This window comes from Anopheles merus, chromosome X, assembly GCF_017562075.2.
Source record: "Anopheles merus strain MAF chromosome X, AmerM5.1, whole genome shotgun sequence".
NCBI classification, from domain to species: Eukaryota; Metazoa; Arthropoda; class Insecta; order Diptera; family Culicidae; genus Anopheles; species Anopheles merus.
In genome coordinates, this window is record NC_054081.1 from 25662457 (window position 1) to 25681510 (window position 19054).

General features: G+C 42.6%; 1 pseudogene; it reads right to left on the bottom strand.

Moving 5' to 3' along the window:
* Positions 1-881: 881 nt before the first annotated feature.
* Positions 882-1357, bottom strand: LOC121595928 (annotated as a pseudogene).
* Positions 1358-19054: the final 17697 nt, after the last annotated feature.

A 19054-nucleotide genomic window follows, 5' to 3' on the forward strand; every position in this document is an offset into this window, starting at 1 on the left:
AAGTAATACTTATAAGTTGTGCACTGGCTGTGCATTCTTTAATTCACAGTTGCGAGCAGTTTAGTTTGTTGTTTTAAGTGAATAGCGAAGATTTATATGAATGTGAAGACAAGTAGAAGAATAAATGAATTATGAAACGTTTGATGTTTATGTTCTTATTTTTTCTTAATAATATTTAGTTATTTGAAATATTTTAAACATACTTTGAGTTGATTATAGCGATTAATAAGTGTAATAAACGATTTTATATGGACATGTTAGTTAAGTGACATTTCACAAACATTTTTAATGAAATAGCTAGTTATGCGACAAAAGCAACTGGCCAATTTAGATTATCATGATTTGTGAAAAGATATTACCGAACAGATAATTACTGCTTCGAGGTTTTGCCTTCTGTAAGAGAGTCCTTTAAAGCATATCCAGCTTCATAGTTTTAATTGATTAATCTCATCTACTCGGATAGTCTGGCCACAGATTGCTAGACCTCTTACTTCTACAGAAATCCAACCATACGTGACTTATACTACAACCTAAAAATACATAAAACATATTTGCATTAGAGTGTGTTTCGAATTTAGGTCCTCAAGGTGTACTTGCCTGACGATGTTAATGTTTATGTCCGAGCACATCATGAAATACGAAGCACTAGCAAGAAATCCTTTCATTGTGTTGCACAAGACGATTATGTTCTTTAGGCCCAATAATTCGGTTATTTTAGTGTTTGTTTTCGTGGCAGTAGCGTGATGTCGCTTTTTTATATTTGGATGAACAGGCATGTTTTAAGCAATCCATTTTCGTTTTGCTAGCCTAACGAGCTTAGCAAGTTAATGACAGTAATTAAACAGCTGCAGAGGAATAGAATGGAATACACGTGGTAAGATGTGGATTGCGCATAAACGCGTTCCGAAAGTTGCTGATGGACATGAATCAACCGCCGCGCCACACCACTACAATACCATCGTAGTTTAGAATCCACTTGAACCCCCGCTTCGCGCTGCAACATGAAACCCTGCGCACACGATACCTTTCGTGCTGGGCCCGGCTGGTTGATTGCTGCCCTGAGCATGCTCATCCTTCAGAGCAGATAAGCAGCGGGAGAAGATCGCTCCATCAATTAACATCACCGGAACGGCATGGCGCAGGGCGGCAATCGCCGACAATTTGCCCGTATCCTTGTGGCCAAGTCACGAATAAGCTCAAGAATCCATCCCTCAACGTCGCGTTGGTTCAGAAAATCGTGCGGGATCTCGATCAGGAACGAATCCAATACGCCCTTGTTCCACACGTCGAACTCCTGTGCCATTTCCTTCCGTGTCATGCCCAGCGCCAGCATCAGGTGACACGCTTCGCATATCAGCTGTATATCACCGTACTCGATGCCGTTGTGTACCTTTTTCACAAAGTGACCCGCATTCACAGCACAAACCACCGTTCGATTTGACGCAAATAGCCTACTGAGGGAAAAGTGACGAACCAGGTTAAATATCAGTCAATTGAATCACAAGATTTACTGACCTGGTAGAAATCCTTAATCAACGGTAAAAGCATCCGGGTGCCCACCGGGCATGAGAGAAGGAACTAAAAATTTTCCCCGCCAGAGTAAAGTCAGTCTTCGCGGTAAAGTTGATGTCTGGTTACCTAAAAAAGAAACATAAAAAATAATCTAAATTAAACACAAAAATTTGCCGTGCGATTTCTTAAATGTTAAGAATTAAGTAATGTTTAAAACTTATGAATGTCACATCAATTTGTTCTACACAAGTCCTTTGACTTTAATTATAAACATTAACTTACAGTACTAGTTATCGATCCATCCTTCCTCTACTTTAGTTATACTTCATGTCAAAAAAGTTTCCTGGAACATAAAAATGAACCCCACGAGCATATTTAAACTGTTTAATAATAATTCCCTTTCCTTTAAATAAAATGTCTCTTGCACCTTGTATAATGTTAATGTATCGCTGTGTTAATTTATTTTATCCCGCCAGGCATTGAAACATCCCAATTACTTTCCTTTACAATCCCCTTTCCGATTTGCCATGTGCCACCTTCCGCCCGAGTATTTGCAAACTAGTCCGTGTATCGTAGCTTGGCTGGCACATGTTAACACTCTGCATGACAAGGACGTGTCGGAATAGGAGTTGAATGGGAGAGCCTCTATTATCCCTCAAAGGGGCTTCGGATCCCATCCCTTTACAGAGCATGTTAGTGTATTAGTTTGTTAGTCAAGATGGGTAGAATCCAAAGAGACAAAAAAATTAAACAATTAAAGAATTAAAACAACCATCACCCATATCCTACCATAAAACCCCTGTTTCCATGATCACGTGGACACAGTAGCTCTTAATTAGAGATCTCAACGGCTCACTAGTACAAGACTTGCGGAAACGCGGGCATTACAGTGCATGGGGCCCCGCATGGCAAACATAAAGCTATGTACCAACAATGGTCATTTTCTCCCCATAAAAAATCTGCTATTGCAATACTATCTGATATACTACTTAACCTAACCGTGTTAATATACTAATCTAGCCTAACCATGTTATTAAAAAAACCTTAACAAATGACCATTGTGAGCTTTATAATGCACAAAGCGGTCAAAGTGGTCGGCCCACGTTAAATCGGGCAACAAAGATCCATTATAGTGATGGAAACACATCGTATGCGATCATATAACTTAGAAAAGGAATAGAACTTAAAATATAAGCAATAATAAATTAATAAAAATGTTAATCAGAAAAGGGGAGAGTTAGTGACGGGTTACATGAAATATGTTAGTTGATATAGTTAGTTTATTGAAAAGTATGGAGAAGGGGAGTTAAGGAGATTAGACTGGAAGATAGTTGCGGATCATCAAATTTGCACTTGATCGCATAATGTGGTATTTCCACCGACCTGGACCTACCATTTTCATCTATCTTATAAATATGTAGGTCGGTAGACGATAACTGTTCACCGTCTACCGACGCACTAAACTGTTCCGTCCAGGTTTCATACTGGATTCCAATTACGGTGTACAACAGCGAAGGAATCCTCTTCGCTTCTAAAAAGTTTATAATGCCATTTTCGGTGGTTAAAAACCATTGATCCTTAAAGTTTGGCAGTAGGACCAAATCGGCGGTTACGTGTGCACCATTGCCCTTCAACCGGGGGTATGCTTGAGTAACACGATTGGTAGCCACTTGCACTGATGCAATTTCTTGCATACGGCCGGCTACCTGTGTTACTACATGTGTGCCCGATCTTACATTTCGGCGTACAATTTGAAGATAATTCTCATACCGATATGCGGAATATTCAGGAACCGCTCCAAACATGTTAACGTCTCCTAACACGTGCAGGAGATTATGGACGTTGCTGGTCATATGGGCTCGACCATAATACTGCGGAAAGTTCTTTACAAAGTTGTATAAGAACTTTTCCGCAAGAGGCCAAAGATGCTTGTGTGCCGTTGAATTAAAAATCGTCACACTGCAAAAGTAGCACAAGAAGTGATTGAATGCATCAAAAGACATAAAATCCTTCAAGACCGCAATACTAATATGAAGAAGGAAGGACCGAAATTCGGTGGCCTTCCAAAAATGGCGATAGCGGAAGGATCGCATAGGGCGATTCACTTCCCAAGGAAACCGTGTCTTTATCAAAAAAGTATTCACGGCTTCCTTCTGTCGGGGTGATAACTTTTCAAAATTTTCAAAAATTACCTCATACAGCCCTAAAACAAGCTTTAGGGTCACCCCGCGATCAAACTGATGGAGACTTTCGTATGGAACACCGTTGATCATATTAAAATTTTTAAGCTTTTCTAATGGTGATCGCCATGGTTTGTGGTGGTTTATGTCTACTCGTCGTTTAAAGCCGACGTCCGTACGCAATTCGGCATCCACGGATTCAAAAATCATTTTGTGCTCCGAGTTGAGTTGTACCCCTACACAAGTACACTTTAAGCACCCATGCGCTGCATTAAAGTAAACTGTACCTGGAAAGAAACAAAACATAAAATAAAAAAATATTCTAAATGTTCATAACAATAGTGCTTTGCATACCTTTAGCAAATGCCCGCGCTGGAGAATCGGCGACAAATGCGCTTGGTAATAAGCGTACCACTTTGTCGCCAAACCGCAAGCCTGTTTCTTGGAGTCTATTAAAGTCCTCCACTAGTGGGCCTAAGAACTCTTCCACCAGCCCCGGTTTAGTTTGTCCGCAAAAAAGCCCGACAAGCATTACCGGAGCCTCAGGCAAACTTTCCACCCATATTAGAATTGGCCACAATTGCTTAGTGGAACTCTTAAATAGGGGAAGCCCGTCGATCGACATTTGTATTTTTAAAGTGTTGTGTTCGGGAATGGTATTTCTGTAAGAAAGGAAAAAAATAAATTAGGAACACTATGCAACCCAATAAATAAAATTTATAAGCACTTACCTAAAATAGTTGCGTAGGACCGTCTCAATCCCCTGGTACCAAAATTCACCGCCCGAGATTGTTTGTACTTCCAAACCGACCTCGGTGGGGGTTTTGAGGAATGTCCGCGCATCTTTTGGAACGTCTAAATGATACAAATTCTGCAAGACCGCCAAAAGTAAATTGAGCGTCGTTCGCGGCACGTTTTTAACAATAGCCCATGTTCTCAGGCCTTCAATGGGTGATAATTTACCCATGAAGGCCCAGTCTTCCTCCCAACACGCTGTGATATCTTCATCATCACTGCCGCGATCGGTATCCCCGTGATCACTATCTGAATCTGAAAAAATAGCCGGAAAAGGGTTAGTACTATCTAACTCACCGTCACCTTCAAGTAAATTGTTGTTAGTTGGATAGATGTTAGGCAAGTTGAAACCATCACCAGAAGTACTGCTACTATATACATTGTTTTCACCTGAAAAGGTAAGACAAAAACACAACGTGATTAGTTTTGTGTGATGTTTACAGTCCTGGAAATATTTAAGAACAACTATTATAATTTCCCCTTTTGCAGTTATAAAAGAAAACATCAACATCATACTTAACAAAAAAAGCTGACTCTATTGAACCTATAGCTGATTTACCCATCTTTTACCTTTAACGAACTTAATGATTAACACGAAGAACAATTAAAGTTATTATGGTATTGCGGGCAATACGGCCTTTTTCAACCGTTCCTACTGAATAAAAAAAGCATACCCTAAGGTATTTTAGATGAACCATGCATGTTCTTCTATAAATAATTCTCTCCAATACAAAAAAAAAACGCAATCGTTTCTGATCTCTTAATGCTCTTATCACTACCCGCTGCGCAAATTCGAGCAGTTTCCAGCGCAGGAAATGTACCAAAAGCTGGCCAGCGCAGATTTTGGCTGGTCTCCCGCGCTGGACTTCAGCGATTCCTGCGCTGGGTCGAGCAAGTTTAGCGCCATCTGTTGGCGAAATGGACGAACTATTTGTGGCGGCGGAGCAAAAATAAACAGTCAAAAAATTTAAAAATATTGGCGCCCATTTTTTCGTCCGCTTCTTCTCCCTCCCTCACCCTGCCTTGCTTTACTTGCGCTTCAGCCCGTGCCTTCCGCCGCCAGCTGATTGGGTGTTGTGGTGTATGCGTTAATTCTCATATGTGCATTGCGGTTGTGTATTGTTATTGGTGGGTGTTAGCATTTATTAATTTGTGTGTGACCTTGAGACGCTGTGGGAGAAGCTGGATTGGGATTCAAAGTGTTATCGGTGTATTGATGGTTTATTTTATTTCGTGCCGCTGCTGATGAGACCATTCGATGCTCCTGCCAATTGAGGGTGAAGAAGCCTATTTAAAACAAGCGTAGGAGAACGTCTAACACTAATCTAATATTTTTCAATTTAAACATGTTTCATGCTTCAACGACCTTCTAAGCATAATGAAGCACAGTGTATAGTGACTATATAATATTTTTTTTAATGTGCCGAAATCTTTCTCGAGTTTTTGTGTCTCGACACACACACACACACACGCACACAGCGCGGGGAAAGTGACCATTCACTCTATCATGCCGCGATCTCCCACCCCGCCCGGCGCTTTGGATGATGATGCGCTATATGATAGCTGAACCAGCCTTTCTTCCGATAAGGTAGCCGCACTCGCTCGTGCGGGAGGGGGGGGGGTCTGGTGGGGGGAAGGGAATGCGTGCTTGCGTTCGCGCTTTCGTGGGTGCGTGCTTTCGTGTGTGTGTGTGTGTGTGTGTGTGTGTGTATGTGTGTGTGTGTATGTGTGTGTGTGTGTGTGTGTGTGTGTGTGTGTGTGTGTGTGTGTGTGTGTGTGTGTGTGTGTGTGTGTGTGTGTGTGTGTGTGTGTGTGTGTGTGTGTGTGTGTGTGTGTCTGTGTGTGTGTGTGTGTGTGAGTTTGCGCGCGCATGTTTGTGTGTTTGTGAGAGTGCGTGCGTTTGGAAACCCCAAAATTATTTGATTCTGAGGCGTACATTTTCATCCGCTGCGGCTACAAAGTCCATGCATTTTCGATTTCGCTACTTGAGAGACAACACAACTATCGGATTGGAACCACGATCTTTATGATCGGTTCTGCTGTTGGGGGTGTTAAAAAGGCACACGATCGAAGCAAACATGCGTGTGATATGTAGCACATTTCTTTCCAATTAAGCTAGCGGGCGCAAATGGAAACAAAAGTTGAATTGAATCCATACAAAGGGGGATTCTGGATTTGTTTATTACGGAGCGCGTATGGTGCTGCACCTGTCCGTCCAGAATCTGGTGGCTTGTTGGTTTGTAGTCGTTATCATGACGCCGATTGCCGACAATGCCTTGGAATGAGTTCAGATCGGTAGGTTCATGTTTTGGTCGATTGCATTCCGTTGATTTGTTGCGCCACCGCGGGACACCCGGCAGCAACAAAGTCAAGACAAACTCTTCCCCGGGTGTGGACTGTTATGCTAAGTTCTTATTATTATTATTATTATTATTATTATTATTATTATTATTATTATTATTATTATTATTATTATTATTATTATTATTATTACTATTATTATTATTATTATTATTATTATAATTATTATTATTATTATTATTATTATTATTATTATTATTATTATTATTATTATTATTGTTATTATTATTGTCATTATGGCCTATGCGATCATACCGGCCTTTTCAGGACTTGAGTACTACGTAGCCGGATAGTCAGCTCTTGCTACGGCGGACGGTTCATACGCGGTTAGAACCCACGAAGGGCATGCTGTTAAGATGTGCGGAATGATGGCGGTGCCACGGGACCTTTCCTATCCAGCGGGTAACTTGCATACTGGCACATTGTCTCCTTCCCGATGCATACGCTGCAAGCAGGAGGATGGATGCACCTCCACAACAAAAAAAACACCGTCATGAACCAGCGGCGGATCTAACGGTAGACGGACTAGGCGGTCGCCGAAGATCTCTAGTCTGTAGTATGCCGTATGTCTACAAGTGAGCAGAGTATTAGCGACAAGGGCCGCCGGAAAGATGGTCGTTGGGGCCTCGTCGCTGGAGAACCTTCTGCACTCCCCCCCCCCGCCGGCAAATATTTTAGGACATGTGACCGATGATCGTAGGGGTTCCATCGCCAATCCTCCCCCCCCCCCCCACCCCGCTGGTAATTTCAGTATAATGTTAAATCTCATAACAGCTGTATGCCAGTACCCCTTCTCCCGGTCATCAGCTACCATTTACAGGGGCCTCAACTCGTCTTTCCGCCTAGGGCGCCCCCGATTCCCCCTACTCCGCCACTGTCATGAACACCTTCCTTCGATCGATCATAACATTCCGGAAGAAACCACATTTGGCGACAGTTTTGGCACACAAACACACACACTCACACCCTTGCGCAGACGGCTCAGCATATCTGTGTAATCTACACCATACGAAAGCAAAAAAGCTTAGTGTAACAAAGTTATGCTTAATGCTTAACACGTTAAGTTCGATGGCAGGCTCCAGGGACTGCCAGTGAACTTTCCAGTATACAAGTTTCACAATCAGCTTGCGTTCTAGATGCCGGGGGAACGGTAAGCTCATGAAAATCAGCGTCGGGCTGAACGTGTTAATGCGAATTAGGGTTCTGCGCGTTGCACAGCAAACCCTCTATTGTGCTAGCGATTCCTTAGTCATTTTTACATTGCAGCAATTGAACTTATTGCGCTTTTTTTGTTTGATTTGTGAAAATTCAAATGCATCGCAGCAATGTGTGTAAACGGTTTTTTAAGCGCCACAGCAACTCATGAGCGTTGTCCACACGCGAGAAAGAGATAGCGCTATGGAGGGAAAAAGCACGGACGACGGCTGACAGCGATTGGCCGTCTGACGCACCAACACATTCAAACCTTCGACAGCGCGCTCAGGCGAGGGGTACGAGGCGGAGCCAGGGACGGGTAGCTCGACGACCTGCTTGACAAATTTGCCGTTGGAGGGAAAAAGATGGCATGATAAAATTCTCCGAACGGCATGATTTCTTCCGTCGCTTTGCGCAGCAGGTATGATTGTTTTCTATCCATCTGATCCCAAATACAGCCCCCAAACAGTGAGTGGCCAAACACCGGGTATATCAACTAAAATAGCAAATAAATGGGCAAACGTAGCCCAAATTCATTTCGCTAGATACGAGGCAGTCTGCAGGTGCCGATCGCTTACTAGACAATGCATATGCTGTACTTGTTTGGCACGTGGCGAAGCCGCCAACTGCATCACTTCGTAACTCCAACGCTGCTGGTATCAAGAACGCGCACCTAAGCCAAGTTGGAGAAAACCGACAATCGGTCCGACCCAGACGCTGTCCGGCAGGCCCGGCATGATGCGAGAAGGGCTCTACACGGAAGTACGGCGTAGCGAACGGCCACCGTCGCCGTCATCATCACCGCGGACAGCGGTGAGACTATACGCGCAAGGATGGCGAGACTTCGGCAACGGCATCGCCAGAACCGTCAGGAAAACCGGAAGAGATTGACATAGCAGACACTGACAGCGGGGAGTCTGGGCATCCTTAGTTGGATATCCCTTCCCATATCGTGTACGGCGGTTTGTCCGTAGAAAAGGAAATGGCAGCTACTCATGCAAATGCGGCCTCCCGCTAGTCAATTTTTTAAGGAGTCAAAAGGATACGATCCAACGGGCTTGAACAATTTTTCTCTCTAGACCCTTCGAGGGGCTTAGGAAAACGGACAGGAAGAGAATCAGGAGAAAAAAATTTTTTTAAGTAACAAACAAGCTTTTTGTAAAACAAAGATACACCTGCCTTGACCTCATCGTTCACTACACCGTACATCTCACACTTTGCTGGTGCTAGCCAAAAATCGTTAGATTTCCCAGCTCTATCAGATGCAATGGACTTAGTAGTAACAGTCCATCTACAATTTGTAAAATTCAATCCTTTCGGTGCCCCAGGAACGGATGGGATTTGGCTTATTACTACTGAAGCGACCCTTTTTGTTTCTTGTCGCTTCCAATGACATAATACGACCGACGACACGTGCTTCGCGTGCTGTCCAAAGGCGAACCTAGAACCCGCAGTCAACTATATACGGTCAACATAGTTACCTCATAGCGTGGGGTTCAACGCACACCTAAAACCAGGCCGACCACCAATGACCGAACTGACAGAACGGCACCGACAGTGGAACGATCGGTCACTTGATGCCTTCCCCGCCGAATGATCCACCCGAGCTTCGAACCCCCACCAACCCAATTTGCTGACGACGATGTACACCTCATGGGACAACCCGAACCAGAACCAGCCACACCCCCTCGTCCGTGTCACAAATAATTAGCACATAATAAAAGCGCGATCGAGAGTTCGATCGTGGCTATACTTCGCTTAAATTTCAGACCTCACTTTCCTTCGAAGTTCCTGTGCTCGAAAGAATTCCCGCCCGCTACACTACGCTGAAGTGCTGCGGGATACATTTAGTGCTCGTAATTACCGAGGCATGCTGCGGTTGGGCTAAGGGTTTCGCGCTGCTATTGTATGGGCCACTTCTCATGCAGTCTAAACGTTCAACCACCGCCAATCTGGTTGAGCATGTCTGCCTCTGCCACAGGACCAGATCGACGCGGTGTATCAAAGCTGCTTTTAACATCGTTACGTAAGTCTTGCTGCTTAACAAGCTTTACGTGCTCGGACTATCCGGGCAGCTGTTGGCTTGGTTCCATTCCAATCTTGCCATATATGATCGCGTTTAAAGGAGATGCTTCTCTATACGCGGACGATGAAAAGCTATTCCTTCCAATCCGCGACCAGACAGATCAACTCCGGCCACAGGTCTCACTAAGCACTTGCCGTTCCTAATGCTTTTAGAATGGTCTTGAGAACTGCGTCGAAAAGTGTGTTTTTGTTTCGTTTGCGAGAAAGCGGTGACTCTTAATGTATGACTACGCGTATGACTACATCAATGCTCCTTCATGAAAAGTTTATCTTCTACAGCCATCCAGAGAACATTGACGCTAAACCAATTGATCGGCTTACCAAAACAAATAGCACGCGAAATCGCGGACTGATTTCCTCTGCTCACACAATTTAATTTCATGTTTCCACAAAAATATTCCTCCCCTGCTCCAAATATTAATATTTCATAACACAAGCACGCCAATGACATGCTTGCGCTAGAAGCTTGTACACTAACAAACTGCTCTTCCTAACGCCGATTCAAACGGCAGTGTGTGGCCTTCAAGTTGTATCGTAGCATAAAGCACAACCTAAAATACATAACAAGTACTATATTCGTTGAATTAACTTATCATTTGAGGTAGATGGCAATGGAATAATTTCGGTCGATGTATAAGGTTTGGGTTGTGTCCATTCTGCCTCCGTTTGGCGCTCGTAATTCTCCAAATAACGCTTGCGTTTTCGCGAAATATTTGTATCATGGCTCGAAGACATGATGAAAGTTGGAAGTTATATAAATTGCTCAAATTTAGAGACAGAACGTTAGAGATAGTGCTGAAAATGCGAAAAAAGCCCTGCACACAAAATCACTACACGACGCTGCACAATTTGACAATTGTTTACACAATTTTTTGTTCACCATCACACATTCACTTGACATGTCAAAAAATTGCAAGCCCCAAAGCGGGGATCAAAAATGGGGGTCGGAGGGGAGAGAAGGTGATGAGATCGAAGCGGTACGAAATGACCGTTGCAAAACCGCACGTTCGGAACGCTAAGTCCCAGAAGAGGGAGATCGAGCTACGAATGTGACAGAGAGGGCATGAGAAAATGAGAAAATTTGAGTGCCATTGTCGGGAGGGTCATTTCAATGTGCACAACACTTCAACACTTAGCGATCTTCGATCGCCCGGGACTTAGGCTAACACGCGCGCGGCCTTTCACGGCGAACGCTTGAGCTGAACTGACGATTTCGTGTGGTGACAAGAAAGGGAGCGCACAGAGGAACACTCGCTGCACTAGTGCGAGCGAGACACCGATAGCCGCATGCCGCTGCGAGAAAACCAAACTGAGCGCGCAGGCTGAAAGTGAACGCACACATTCACACATGTGTAATTGTGTGAGTGCAAAAACTGTGTAGAAACCAAAACACGCTCGCGCCTCCGCGTAATTCCGCGTATTTCCAACCGTCCCCCATGCTTCTACATGCCACCTCGCCTGAAAGTCGCACACTTTTCATTCTCATTGCTAGTAGGGTTGCTTATCATTTTGACACTTGCCTATACATGAATCTTCTATATTTTTTATTATTTCTTATTCTATTCTCTACAGGATTCAACGCAAGATTAATAGAACTTTTAACGATTATTGGAAATCAATCCTCGTCGCGGTTACTAGTCAATGGACACCTCTCTCTTTCGTTTCCTATCCAACGATCCGTAAGGCAGGGTGATACCTTGTCAATGATGTTGTTTATTTTATATCTTCACCCGCTTCTTACCACACTCGAAGGCATTTGTAACAATCAGAATGACCTAATCAATACTTATGCTGACGATACATTGGTGATTTCCACTTCCCTTCCCAAAATCGAGTTAGTGTGACAAACAATAGAAACATTCGGGTACTATTCAGGTGCGATGCTAAGTATGGAAAAAACAACAGCACTGGACATAAGACACATCACCACCAATAACACAAAAGAAACACCGTGGCTTCGTACGGTAGAACGACAACGACATCTCGGCATTCTATTCTACCAATAACATCCGTGAAGCAATGAGCAATAATTGGGACATACTTACTTACTTATCCGGCGCTACAATCGCTTTGCGGTTTTGGCCTGCCTCAGGAGTGTCCGAAACCGCCCACGGTCTCGCGCCTTCATCTGCCAGTCCGTTATTCCGGCCTTAATGGCGGACGCCTCCACGCCATCTTGTCACCTGGTGAGCTTAATACGCTGTACGACAGTGAGATCGCCGTACATCGTGTATAGGTCGTCATTATATCGGCTCCTCCATTGTCCTTCTACACATACGGGGTGGTATCAAGTATCCTTTTCAATGTCTTAGAGACGTATGTGAGTACTGGTACTATATAGGTACTATATAGTCCCAGCTTCGTCCGTCGCGACAGGTTCTTTGAGGTGAACTGATTTTTCAGGCTGTTGAATGACCGTTTGGCAGCCAGCATCCTAGCGCACAACTCAGCTTCCATGCTGTTGTCGTTGCTGACCTTTGACCCCAGATAGGTGAATTCTGGGACGACTTCAAACGTGCGTTCACCTATTTGCACGTCACGCCTACGTAGGTTCTGATTATTTATTGGTAGGTCCGCTGATGTTGCCACCATCAGTTTGGTCTTTGTCTCGTTTATCTGCAATCCGAGGCTCTCTGCCCCCTGCTCGATCCCTTGGTAGGCTTTTGCTTCATAGAAGAGCCGCAGACCAATGATGTCGATATCTTCAGCGTATGCCAGGATCTGGGTTGACTTATAGAAGATGGTTCCCGTAGTCTCCAACTTCGAGTCGCGGATGGCCCTCTCTAGCGCCAAGTTGAATAGAAGACAGGCAAGCCCGTCCCCCTGCCGCAGACCCTTGGTGGTAGCAAAAGGTCCTGAGAGTTTTCTATCCACCCTAACCTGGCAAGTAACTTTGGTCATAGTCATTCTAACTAGCCTTGTCAGTTTGGCCGGGATTCCAAATGAGCTCATAGTGTCATACAGGTTTATCCTAGCTTTGCTATCGTATGCGGCTTTGAAGTCAATGAAGAGATGGTATGTGTTGTGTCTGTATTCAGCCATCTTCTCCAAGATCTGCCGCATGGTGAAGATCTGATCAGTGGTTGATTTTCCGTTTCGGAATCCTCTTTGATAGTTTCCGACTATCTCTTCGACGGGCGGGACAAGGCGATCCTGAAGGATCAGGGAGAATATTTTATAGGCGGTATTCAACACCGTAATACCCCTGCAGTTGTTGCAGTCCAACCTATCTCTCTTCTTGTATATGGGGTAGATGATGCCGAGATTCCAATCACAAGGCATCGATTCGCTATTCCACACCTCAGTAACAATTTGATGAATCTCGTTTTCTAGTCGTACACCTCCATTCTTGACCAGTTCGGCTATAATTCCGTCGGTTCCGGGTGCCTTGTTATTTTTCAGCCGACGGATAGCCTTTCGTGTTTCTTCTATGCTAGGTGGCAGTAGCATGACACTATCTGCTAGTGGCGCTTCTAGCTGTTCGCTAAACTGGTCATTGAGTAATTCATCAAAGTACTGAGCCCACCGCGAGAGGACCTCTGGCTGGTTACTGACCAGATCTCCATCCTTGTTGCGACAGCAGGTTACCTTAGGTACAACGTTGTTTCGGTGACCTGCTATCGCTTGGTAAAACTTTCGTGTCGGTCCGTACGACTCTCTGGTTTGCTCGAGTTCCCGCATGTTTTGCTCTTGCAAAACGCGTATGAGCCGTGAATATTCCTCTGCGCATGCCCGCGTTCTATGCCGTTGCTACATTGCTCGGTATGCAGTATTCTTACGTTCGGTCACTTGTCTGCATTCATCGTCGAACCAGCCAGATTTGGTGTTGCCACGACGTGGTGGGAGTATATTTCTTGCACAGTTTATTATTTTTGTTTTTAGAGCGTTCCACCTCTTGCTTGTAGTTTCATATCTATTTTTTGGTAGTAGAGACTCTTCTAAAGCGGCTTTGAATTCCTGTTGGACAGTAATGTCCCTTAGAGAGTCCGTGTTGAGCCGAGGCTGCGTGTTTTCTCCGCCCCCATTGTCGCCCCCATTCTACAACGTATCACTAAGCCAACCAAGTAGTGATCGGAATCGATATTGGCTCTTCGATAAGTTCTGACGTTTAACAGGCTCGACTGTCGTCAGCGGCTTACTAACACGCGGTTGGTCTGGTTGAAGGATTCTCCACCCGGATGCGCTTTAAGTTTAAGGAACACCAAAGAATAAAAACAGAAAGAAAGCCTTGTAATCGGAGACAGTCATTAGAACTACGCACAGGAAAATACATTTTTAGGTCATCTGCGTATAGTAGAGCCGAGCAGTCAGGTATAGCTTAATACACTTCACAGAATGATCTTTCAATTCATATAAAAATAAAATAATCTTCAAATACGGCAGAACAAACACTACCTCATAAGAAACCATCCACACCACACACGCACGATGTACAGCAGTAACAATTTAGAAAAAAAAAATTGATAACCAAAGTCCCTCAAAAACTATCACAGCGGCAAACAAACTGCTATTCTTGCTCCGGAAGATACGATTCAACGCACACTTTTTTGTCACACAAAATATGGCAGACGATGTAACTTCTCAGCAAAGACAAGATACAATTGTTAATAAGGAACACGATAGGGCACACCGCGGTACTTAGGAAGTAGAAAAACAAATAAAACGAATGTATTACTTTCCAAATATGATGAAAAAATCAAACGATAAAATAACTTTTGTCGTATCTGTTTTCAAAACAAGTACGAGCGAAAGCTGTACAACATAAAAATCTCTCCCAGGCCAATAGGAAAAGCACCATTCAAGAGAATCCATATGGATATTTTTGTAAAAGATCATAACATTTACCTGTCTCTCATTGGCGCAGTTTTTTTAATGACCACAAGGAAAAAATTGAACTCACGATTCACAATAGCTCAATGTATAGAAAACGGAAACAAAACAATTAAAATACCGAAGCAATGTATGACGCAACAACAATAAAAATAAACGCCTAGGAAATTAAAACTACAAATTATATTTATAACTCTTTCCTCTCGTTACAGGACCTAATATGCACCACTCGGAATCGTGACACATAATTCAAATTAACAACTAAAATTACATTTCATAAGAAATAAACACGTTGCAACCGAAGCCACTAGTACACAAGAAAACACTATAGCCGAATTTGGGGCAAGTGTGCCAAAGGGGCAAGAGTACCACCAAGCATTTTTTTTCATACAAGCTTTAGTTTAATGATCAATTGTAAATTCAGTTTGTTGCTTTCCAATGGCTAGGAATACTGAGCCAGATTTCATATAGATCAATAGATTTTTTCCATTGTTTTGAACTGATTTATGTTGAGTTTCAAAATTAAGCAGAATATTATAGTTTTTTAATCAAACCAAATTAGCTCTAAAAAATCATGAGAACAATTAACCGAGAAAAAATTTACACCACCGTAAATCTGAGAAAACATGAAATTATTGTGGGATTGATTGAAAAAAACTTTCTTTTTGTCACTGAAAAATCCAATTTCAAAAAAGTTACAAAAAAGTTACAAGAGGGGCAAAAGAGCAACCTCTATTTGGGGCAAGTTTCCCACCATCTTTTATAGACGCGAGCTGTCAAAAATGTAAACATTGTTGTAGCGTTCACCGGTATGATGCGCTATTACAAGCAAATTCCATCCCGGAAAAAACAGAACAGCAACAAACCATATTGCAATGCAGTTTGTGATGAAAAAGGGTTCATTGATGACTCGAGACATGTAGAAATACATACACTAGTGCCACAAACGTAACAATATCCAGCTGGCACGGCTTGCCCCATACGAGTGGGACGCTTGCCCCATAGCCCGAAAAACAACATCTTTTTGAACCCTTTTTAAAAAGCTACTAAAACAGTTTTGTTTACACTTTTTTGCAGCGAAACTCATTAATGAGTGAGGAAAAAGATGTAAAATGGAGATTTAAATCGGCTTTTGGCAAACACGTTTTAGTGAATTATAACATGAAATGCTTAAGGTGGCACACTTGCCCCAAATTCCGCTAAATACTGATGGCGGATGTGTTGTTCCGTCGCAGCGTCCAACGCAGGTGCTTTACACTGAGTTGGGTATATTTTTCCTTCCTCGACCGAAGAGTACCTCCGACTATTAAAAAACGAGCGATTCTGAGATTTGTGGTCGAATGCGCTTCCTTTATTTAGGTTTTCATCTCTTATATGCTATTTAGTTGCTGACCGTATATAGGTCAGCTAACTATAACTATGAATATTTTGATAACAATTTTTATTTATACTTAATACGACATTTACATATGGTTTATGAATTGCGTAAGGTTACTTCCTCGTTTGAACCGTGAGAACGATTTTTATTGCTTGAGGCGTGTTTTGCTTGATATGTGTTTAAATGAACTTTGTTTTAACTTGAAGTGTTTTACTTCACTTAATAACATTCCCGTCATGTTTTCAAGCCCCAAATGGACCGTGCCGCCATACGTAGGACTGACTATCCTGCTATGTGGGGATCAATAGGTCACAGAAAGCCAAGCCCCCAAGTAAGTGATACAAATGCAGGCCTTGACCGACAACGGTTGCTGAGCCAAAATAAGAAGAAGAAGAAGTTTCAATTCGCTACATTAGCATATATGCTTTTACTTCACAATGAGGTCGTACGCAACATCCCGGCCCCTGTACCTTCTTGTTTGAGGTTACGCTTCTGTTGGTGTCTTGAACGGCGGAGTTCGTTGACGTCTTCTATTACATCTTTTAATTGCAAAAACGCTATTATAACACTTTGTTCGAACGTACTTTTCGACATTTGATCGTCTAGGCGATCATAGAAACCTTGAGGAGGTTTCCCTTACTGGATACGTTGGAGTTTAGAGGCCTTACCTTGGGTAGGGGGACATAACTAAACTCTTGAAATAAGTTGGAAGGTGAAGTATTAGGAAGCGTAACGTCCTATCCTGACAGTCCGAACGAATCTGACTTGCCACGGTCGGAATTGGTTTTATTTGTACTCAGTGGGTTTCGTACATTAGGTTTTGGAATGTGTTTTTGTCCTAATTAAAGGATATTGATATGAGGCGCAATAAATACATTGTATCGGAGTGAGGTTTCTGTCATTTTGTGCCTATACTGCGCTTCTAGTGTTTTTACAAAGGTTCTGGAAAGTATAAACTGTTCTTGCCAAAGAACGGGTACGTTCGTCGATCTTTGCCTACACTGCGCTTTTAGCAATAAGTTGCTATGCGTTCTCTGTTTGTCCTCTTTGCTGCAGCAACGCTTGAATTGTTTATGTTGCGCGTTTCAGTTGTTTTCGATAAATGTGTCTCAACAGTTTTTTTCTATAAACGGTATAGTCTAGGTGTGTTGCTATGGTAGGGATTGATTTGCTGATGTGTTATAATGAACGTGTTGCAATGGTGTGATTTGGCTTTCCGAAGTGTGTTACAATGTGGCTAAAGCTGATAGTAGCCGGTATCGCAAATAAATGAACTCTTTTTAACTCTTTTTAAATGCCCTTGAAATGGCTCTGGGACAACATTGAACATCATCCCAAGTGTGTCCGATGCCCGTGGAATGGCTCTGGGACATCATTGAACATCATCCCAAGTGTTTCCGATGCCCTTGGAATGGTTCCGGGACATCATTGAACATCATCCCAAGTGTCTCCGATGCCAACTGTCACATTCAAAGTTCATTTTGGTTTAACTGAGTTCATTTGTTGTTCATTCCTGTTAAAATATCCCAATCGACAATGTGTTCATTTTCGGATGAATTTTTGGCACTCCTGAGGTAAAATCTGCACGAAATTTGCCCGAACTAATCAAGTTTGAGAGTGTGTGCGAAAACGTCTGTATTGCATTGGGATCTGTCAAGATTGCGCGGCTTTGAATGAATCTATCAACTTATAGTGTGTTGTGTGTTTACTTGTTTAGAAAGTGTTAATTTTTGTGAACCAAGTTAACAAGTGCATAAACATAGCATTTTGGTTAAGTTACTGTTAATCCTTCTATAATTGTCTACGCTATGGCAAAAAGAAGTGGAAAATTATATCGTCAACGGCATAAATTGTTAGAACAACTTTCTGCTGAATATGACGCTGAAGCAGGACCCAGCAGAATGTTTTCATCATCAATTGGTATGTACTTTTTGAAAATGTTAACAAAGTCACTAATACTACGCATGTATCATACTATAATTATTTTTTTAGATAATACCTCGCAAACTGGTCGTGTAAGTTCATTATTTGAGTCCCATCTCCCGGATTCAGAACATCCGGGCAGAGCAGATCCGGCCATTATCTTCCCGGATAGATATGGAAAAAGAAGGTGTCTCGAAAATTTAAACGAGGGTAATATAATCAAATATAAGTCACTGAAAGCCGATCCCACAAGTGGGTTGGCAGGCCTTGACCGGCATCGGTTGTTAGGCCAAAGAAAAAGAAGAGAATATTATCAAATAATACTGAAATCAATATTATAATAATCAATTGCATTTATTGTCTGACTTAAGATACATTTTCCAATGAGGATTATTTTATTGCGCTATCTTCAGATAGTGAAACCGATGAAAACGATGGAAATATGGAAACTGTAGACACCAATGAGTCTAAAAAATATCACAATTGTGAAAATCATGAGGATGTCAAAGATTGCTTGAGACATTTTGCCATCACCCGAAATCTGCCTAGAGATACGGTTAATGAGATGTTGGAAATTTTGAGAACTAACACCAATATGGACCTACCGAAAGACTGTCGAACCCTTCTTAAAACGTACGCTAATATTGAAAAAGAGATGCAAAGTATACAAGGTGGGGAGTTTTGGTATAAAGGCATCGAGAAATCGTTGCAAAATTATTTCAAGTAAGTTTTACAATCGAAAATAGGTCATTTGAAAATATCCTAAAGTTTATTTTTATTCAGATCTTCTACTCCA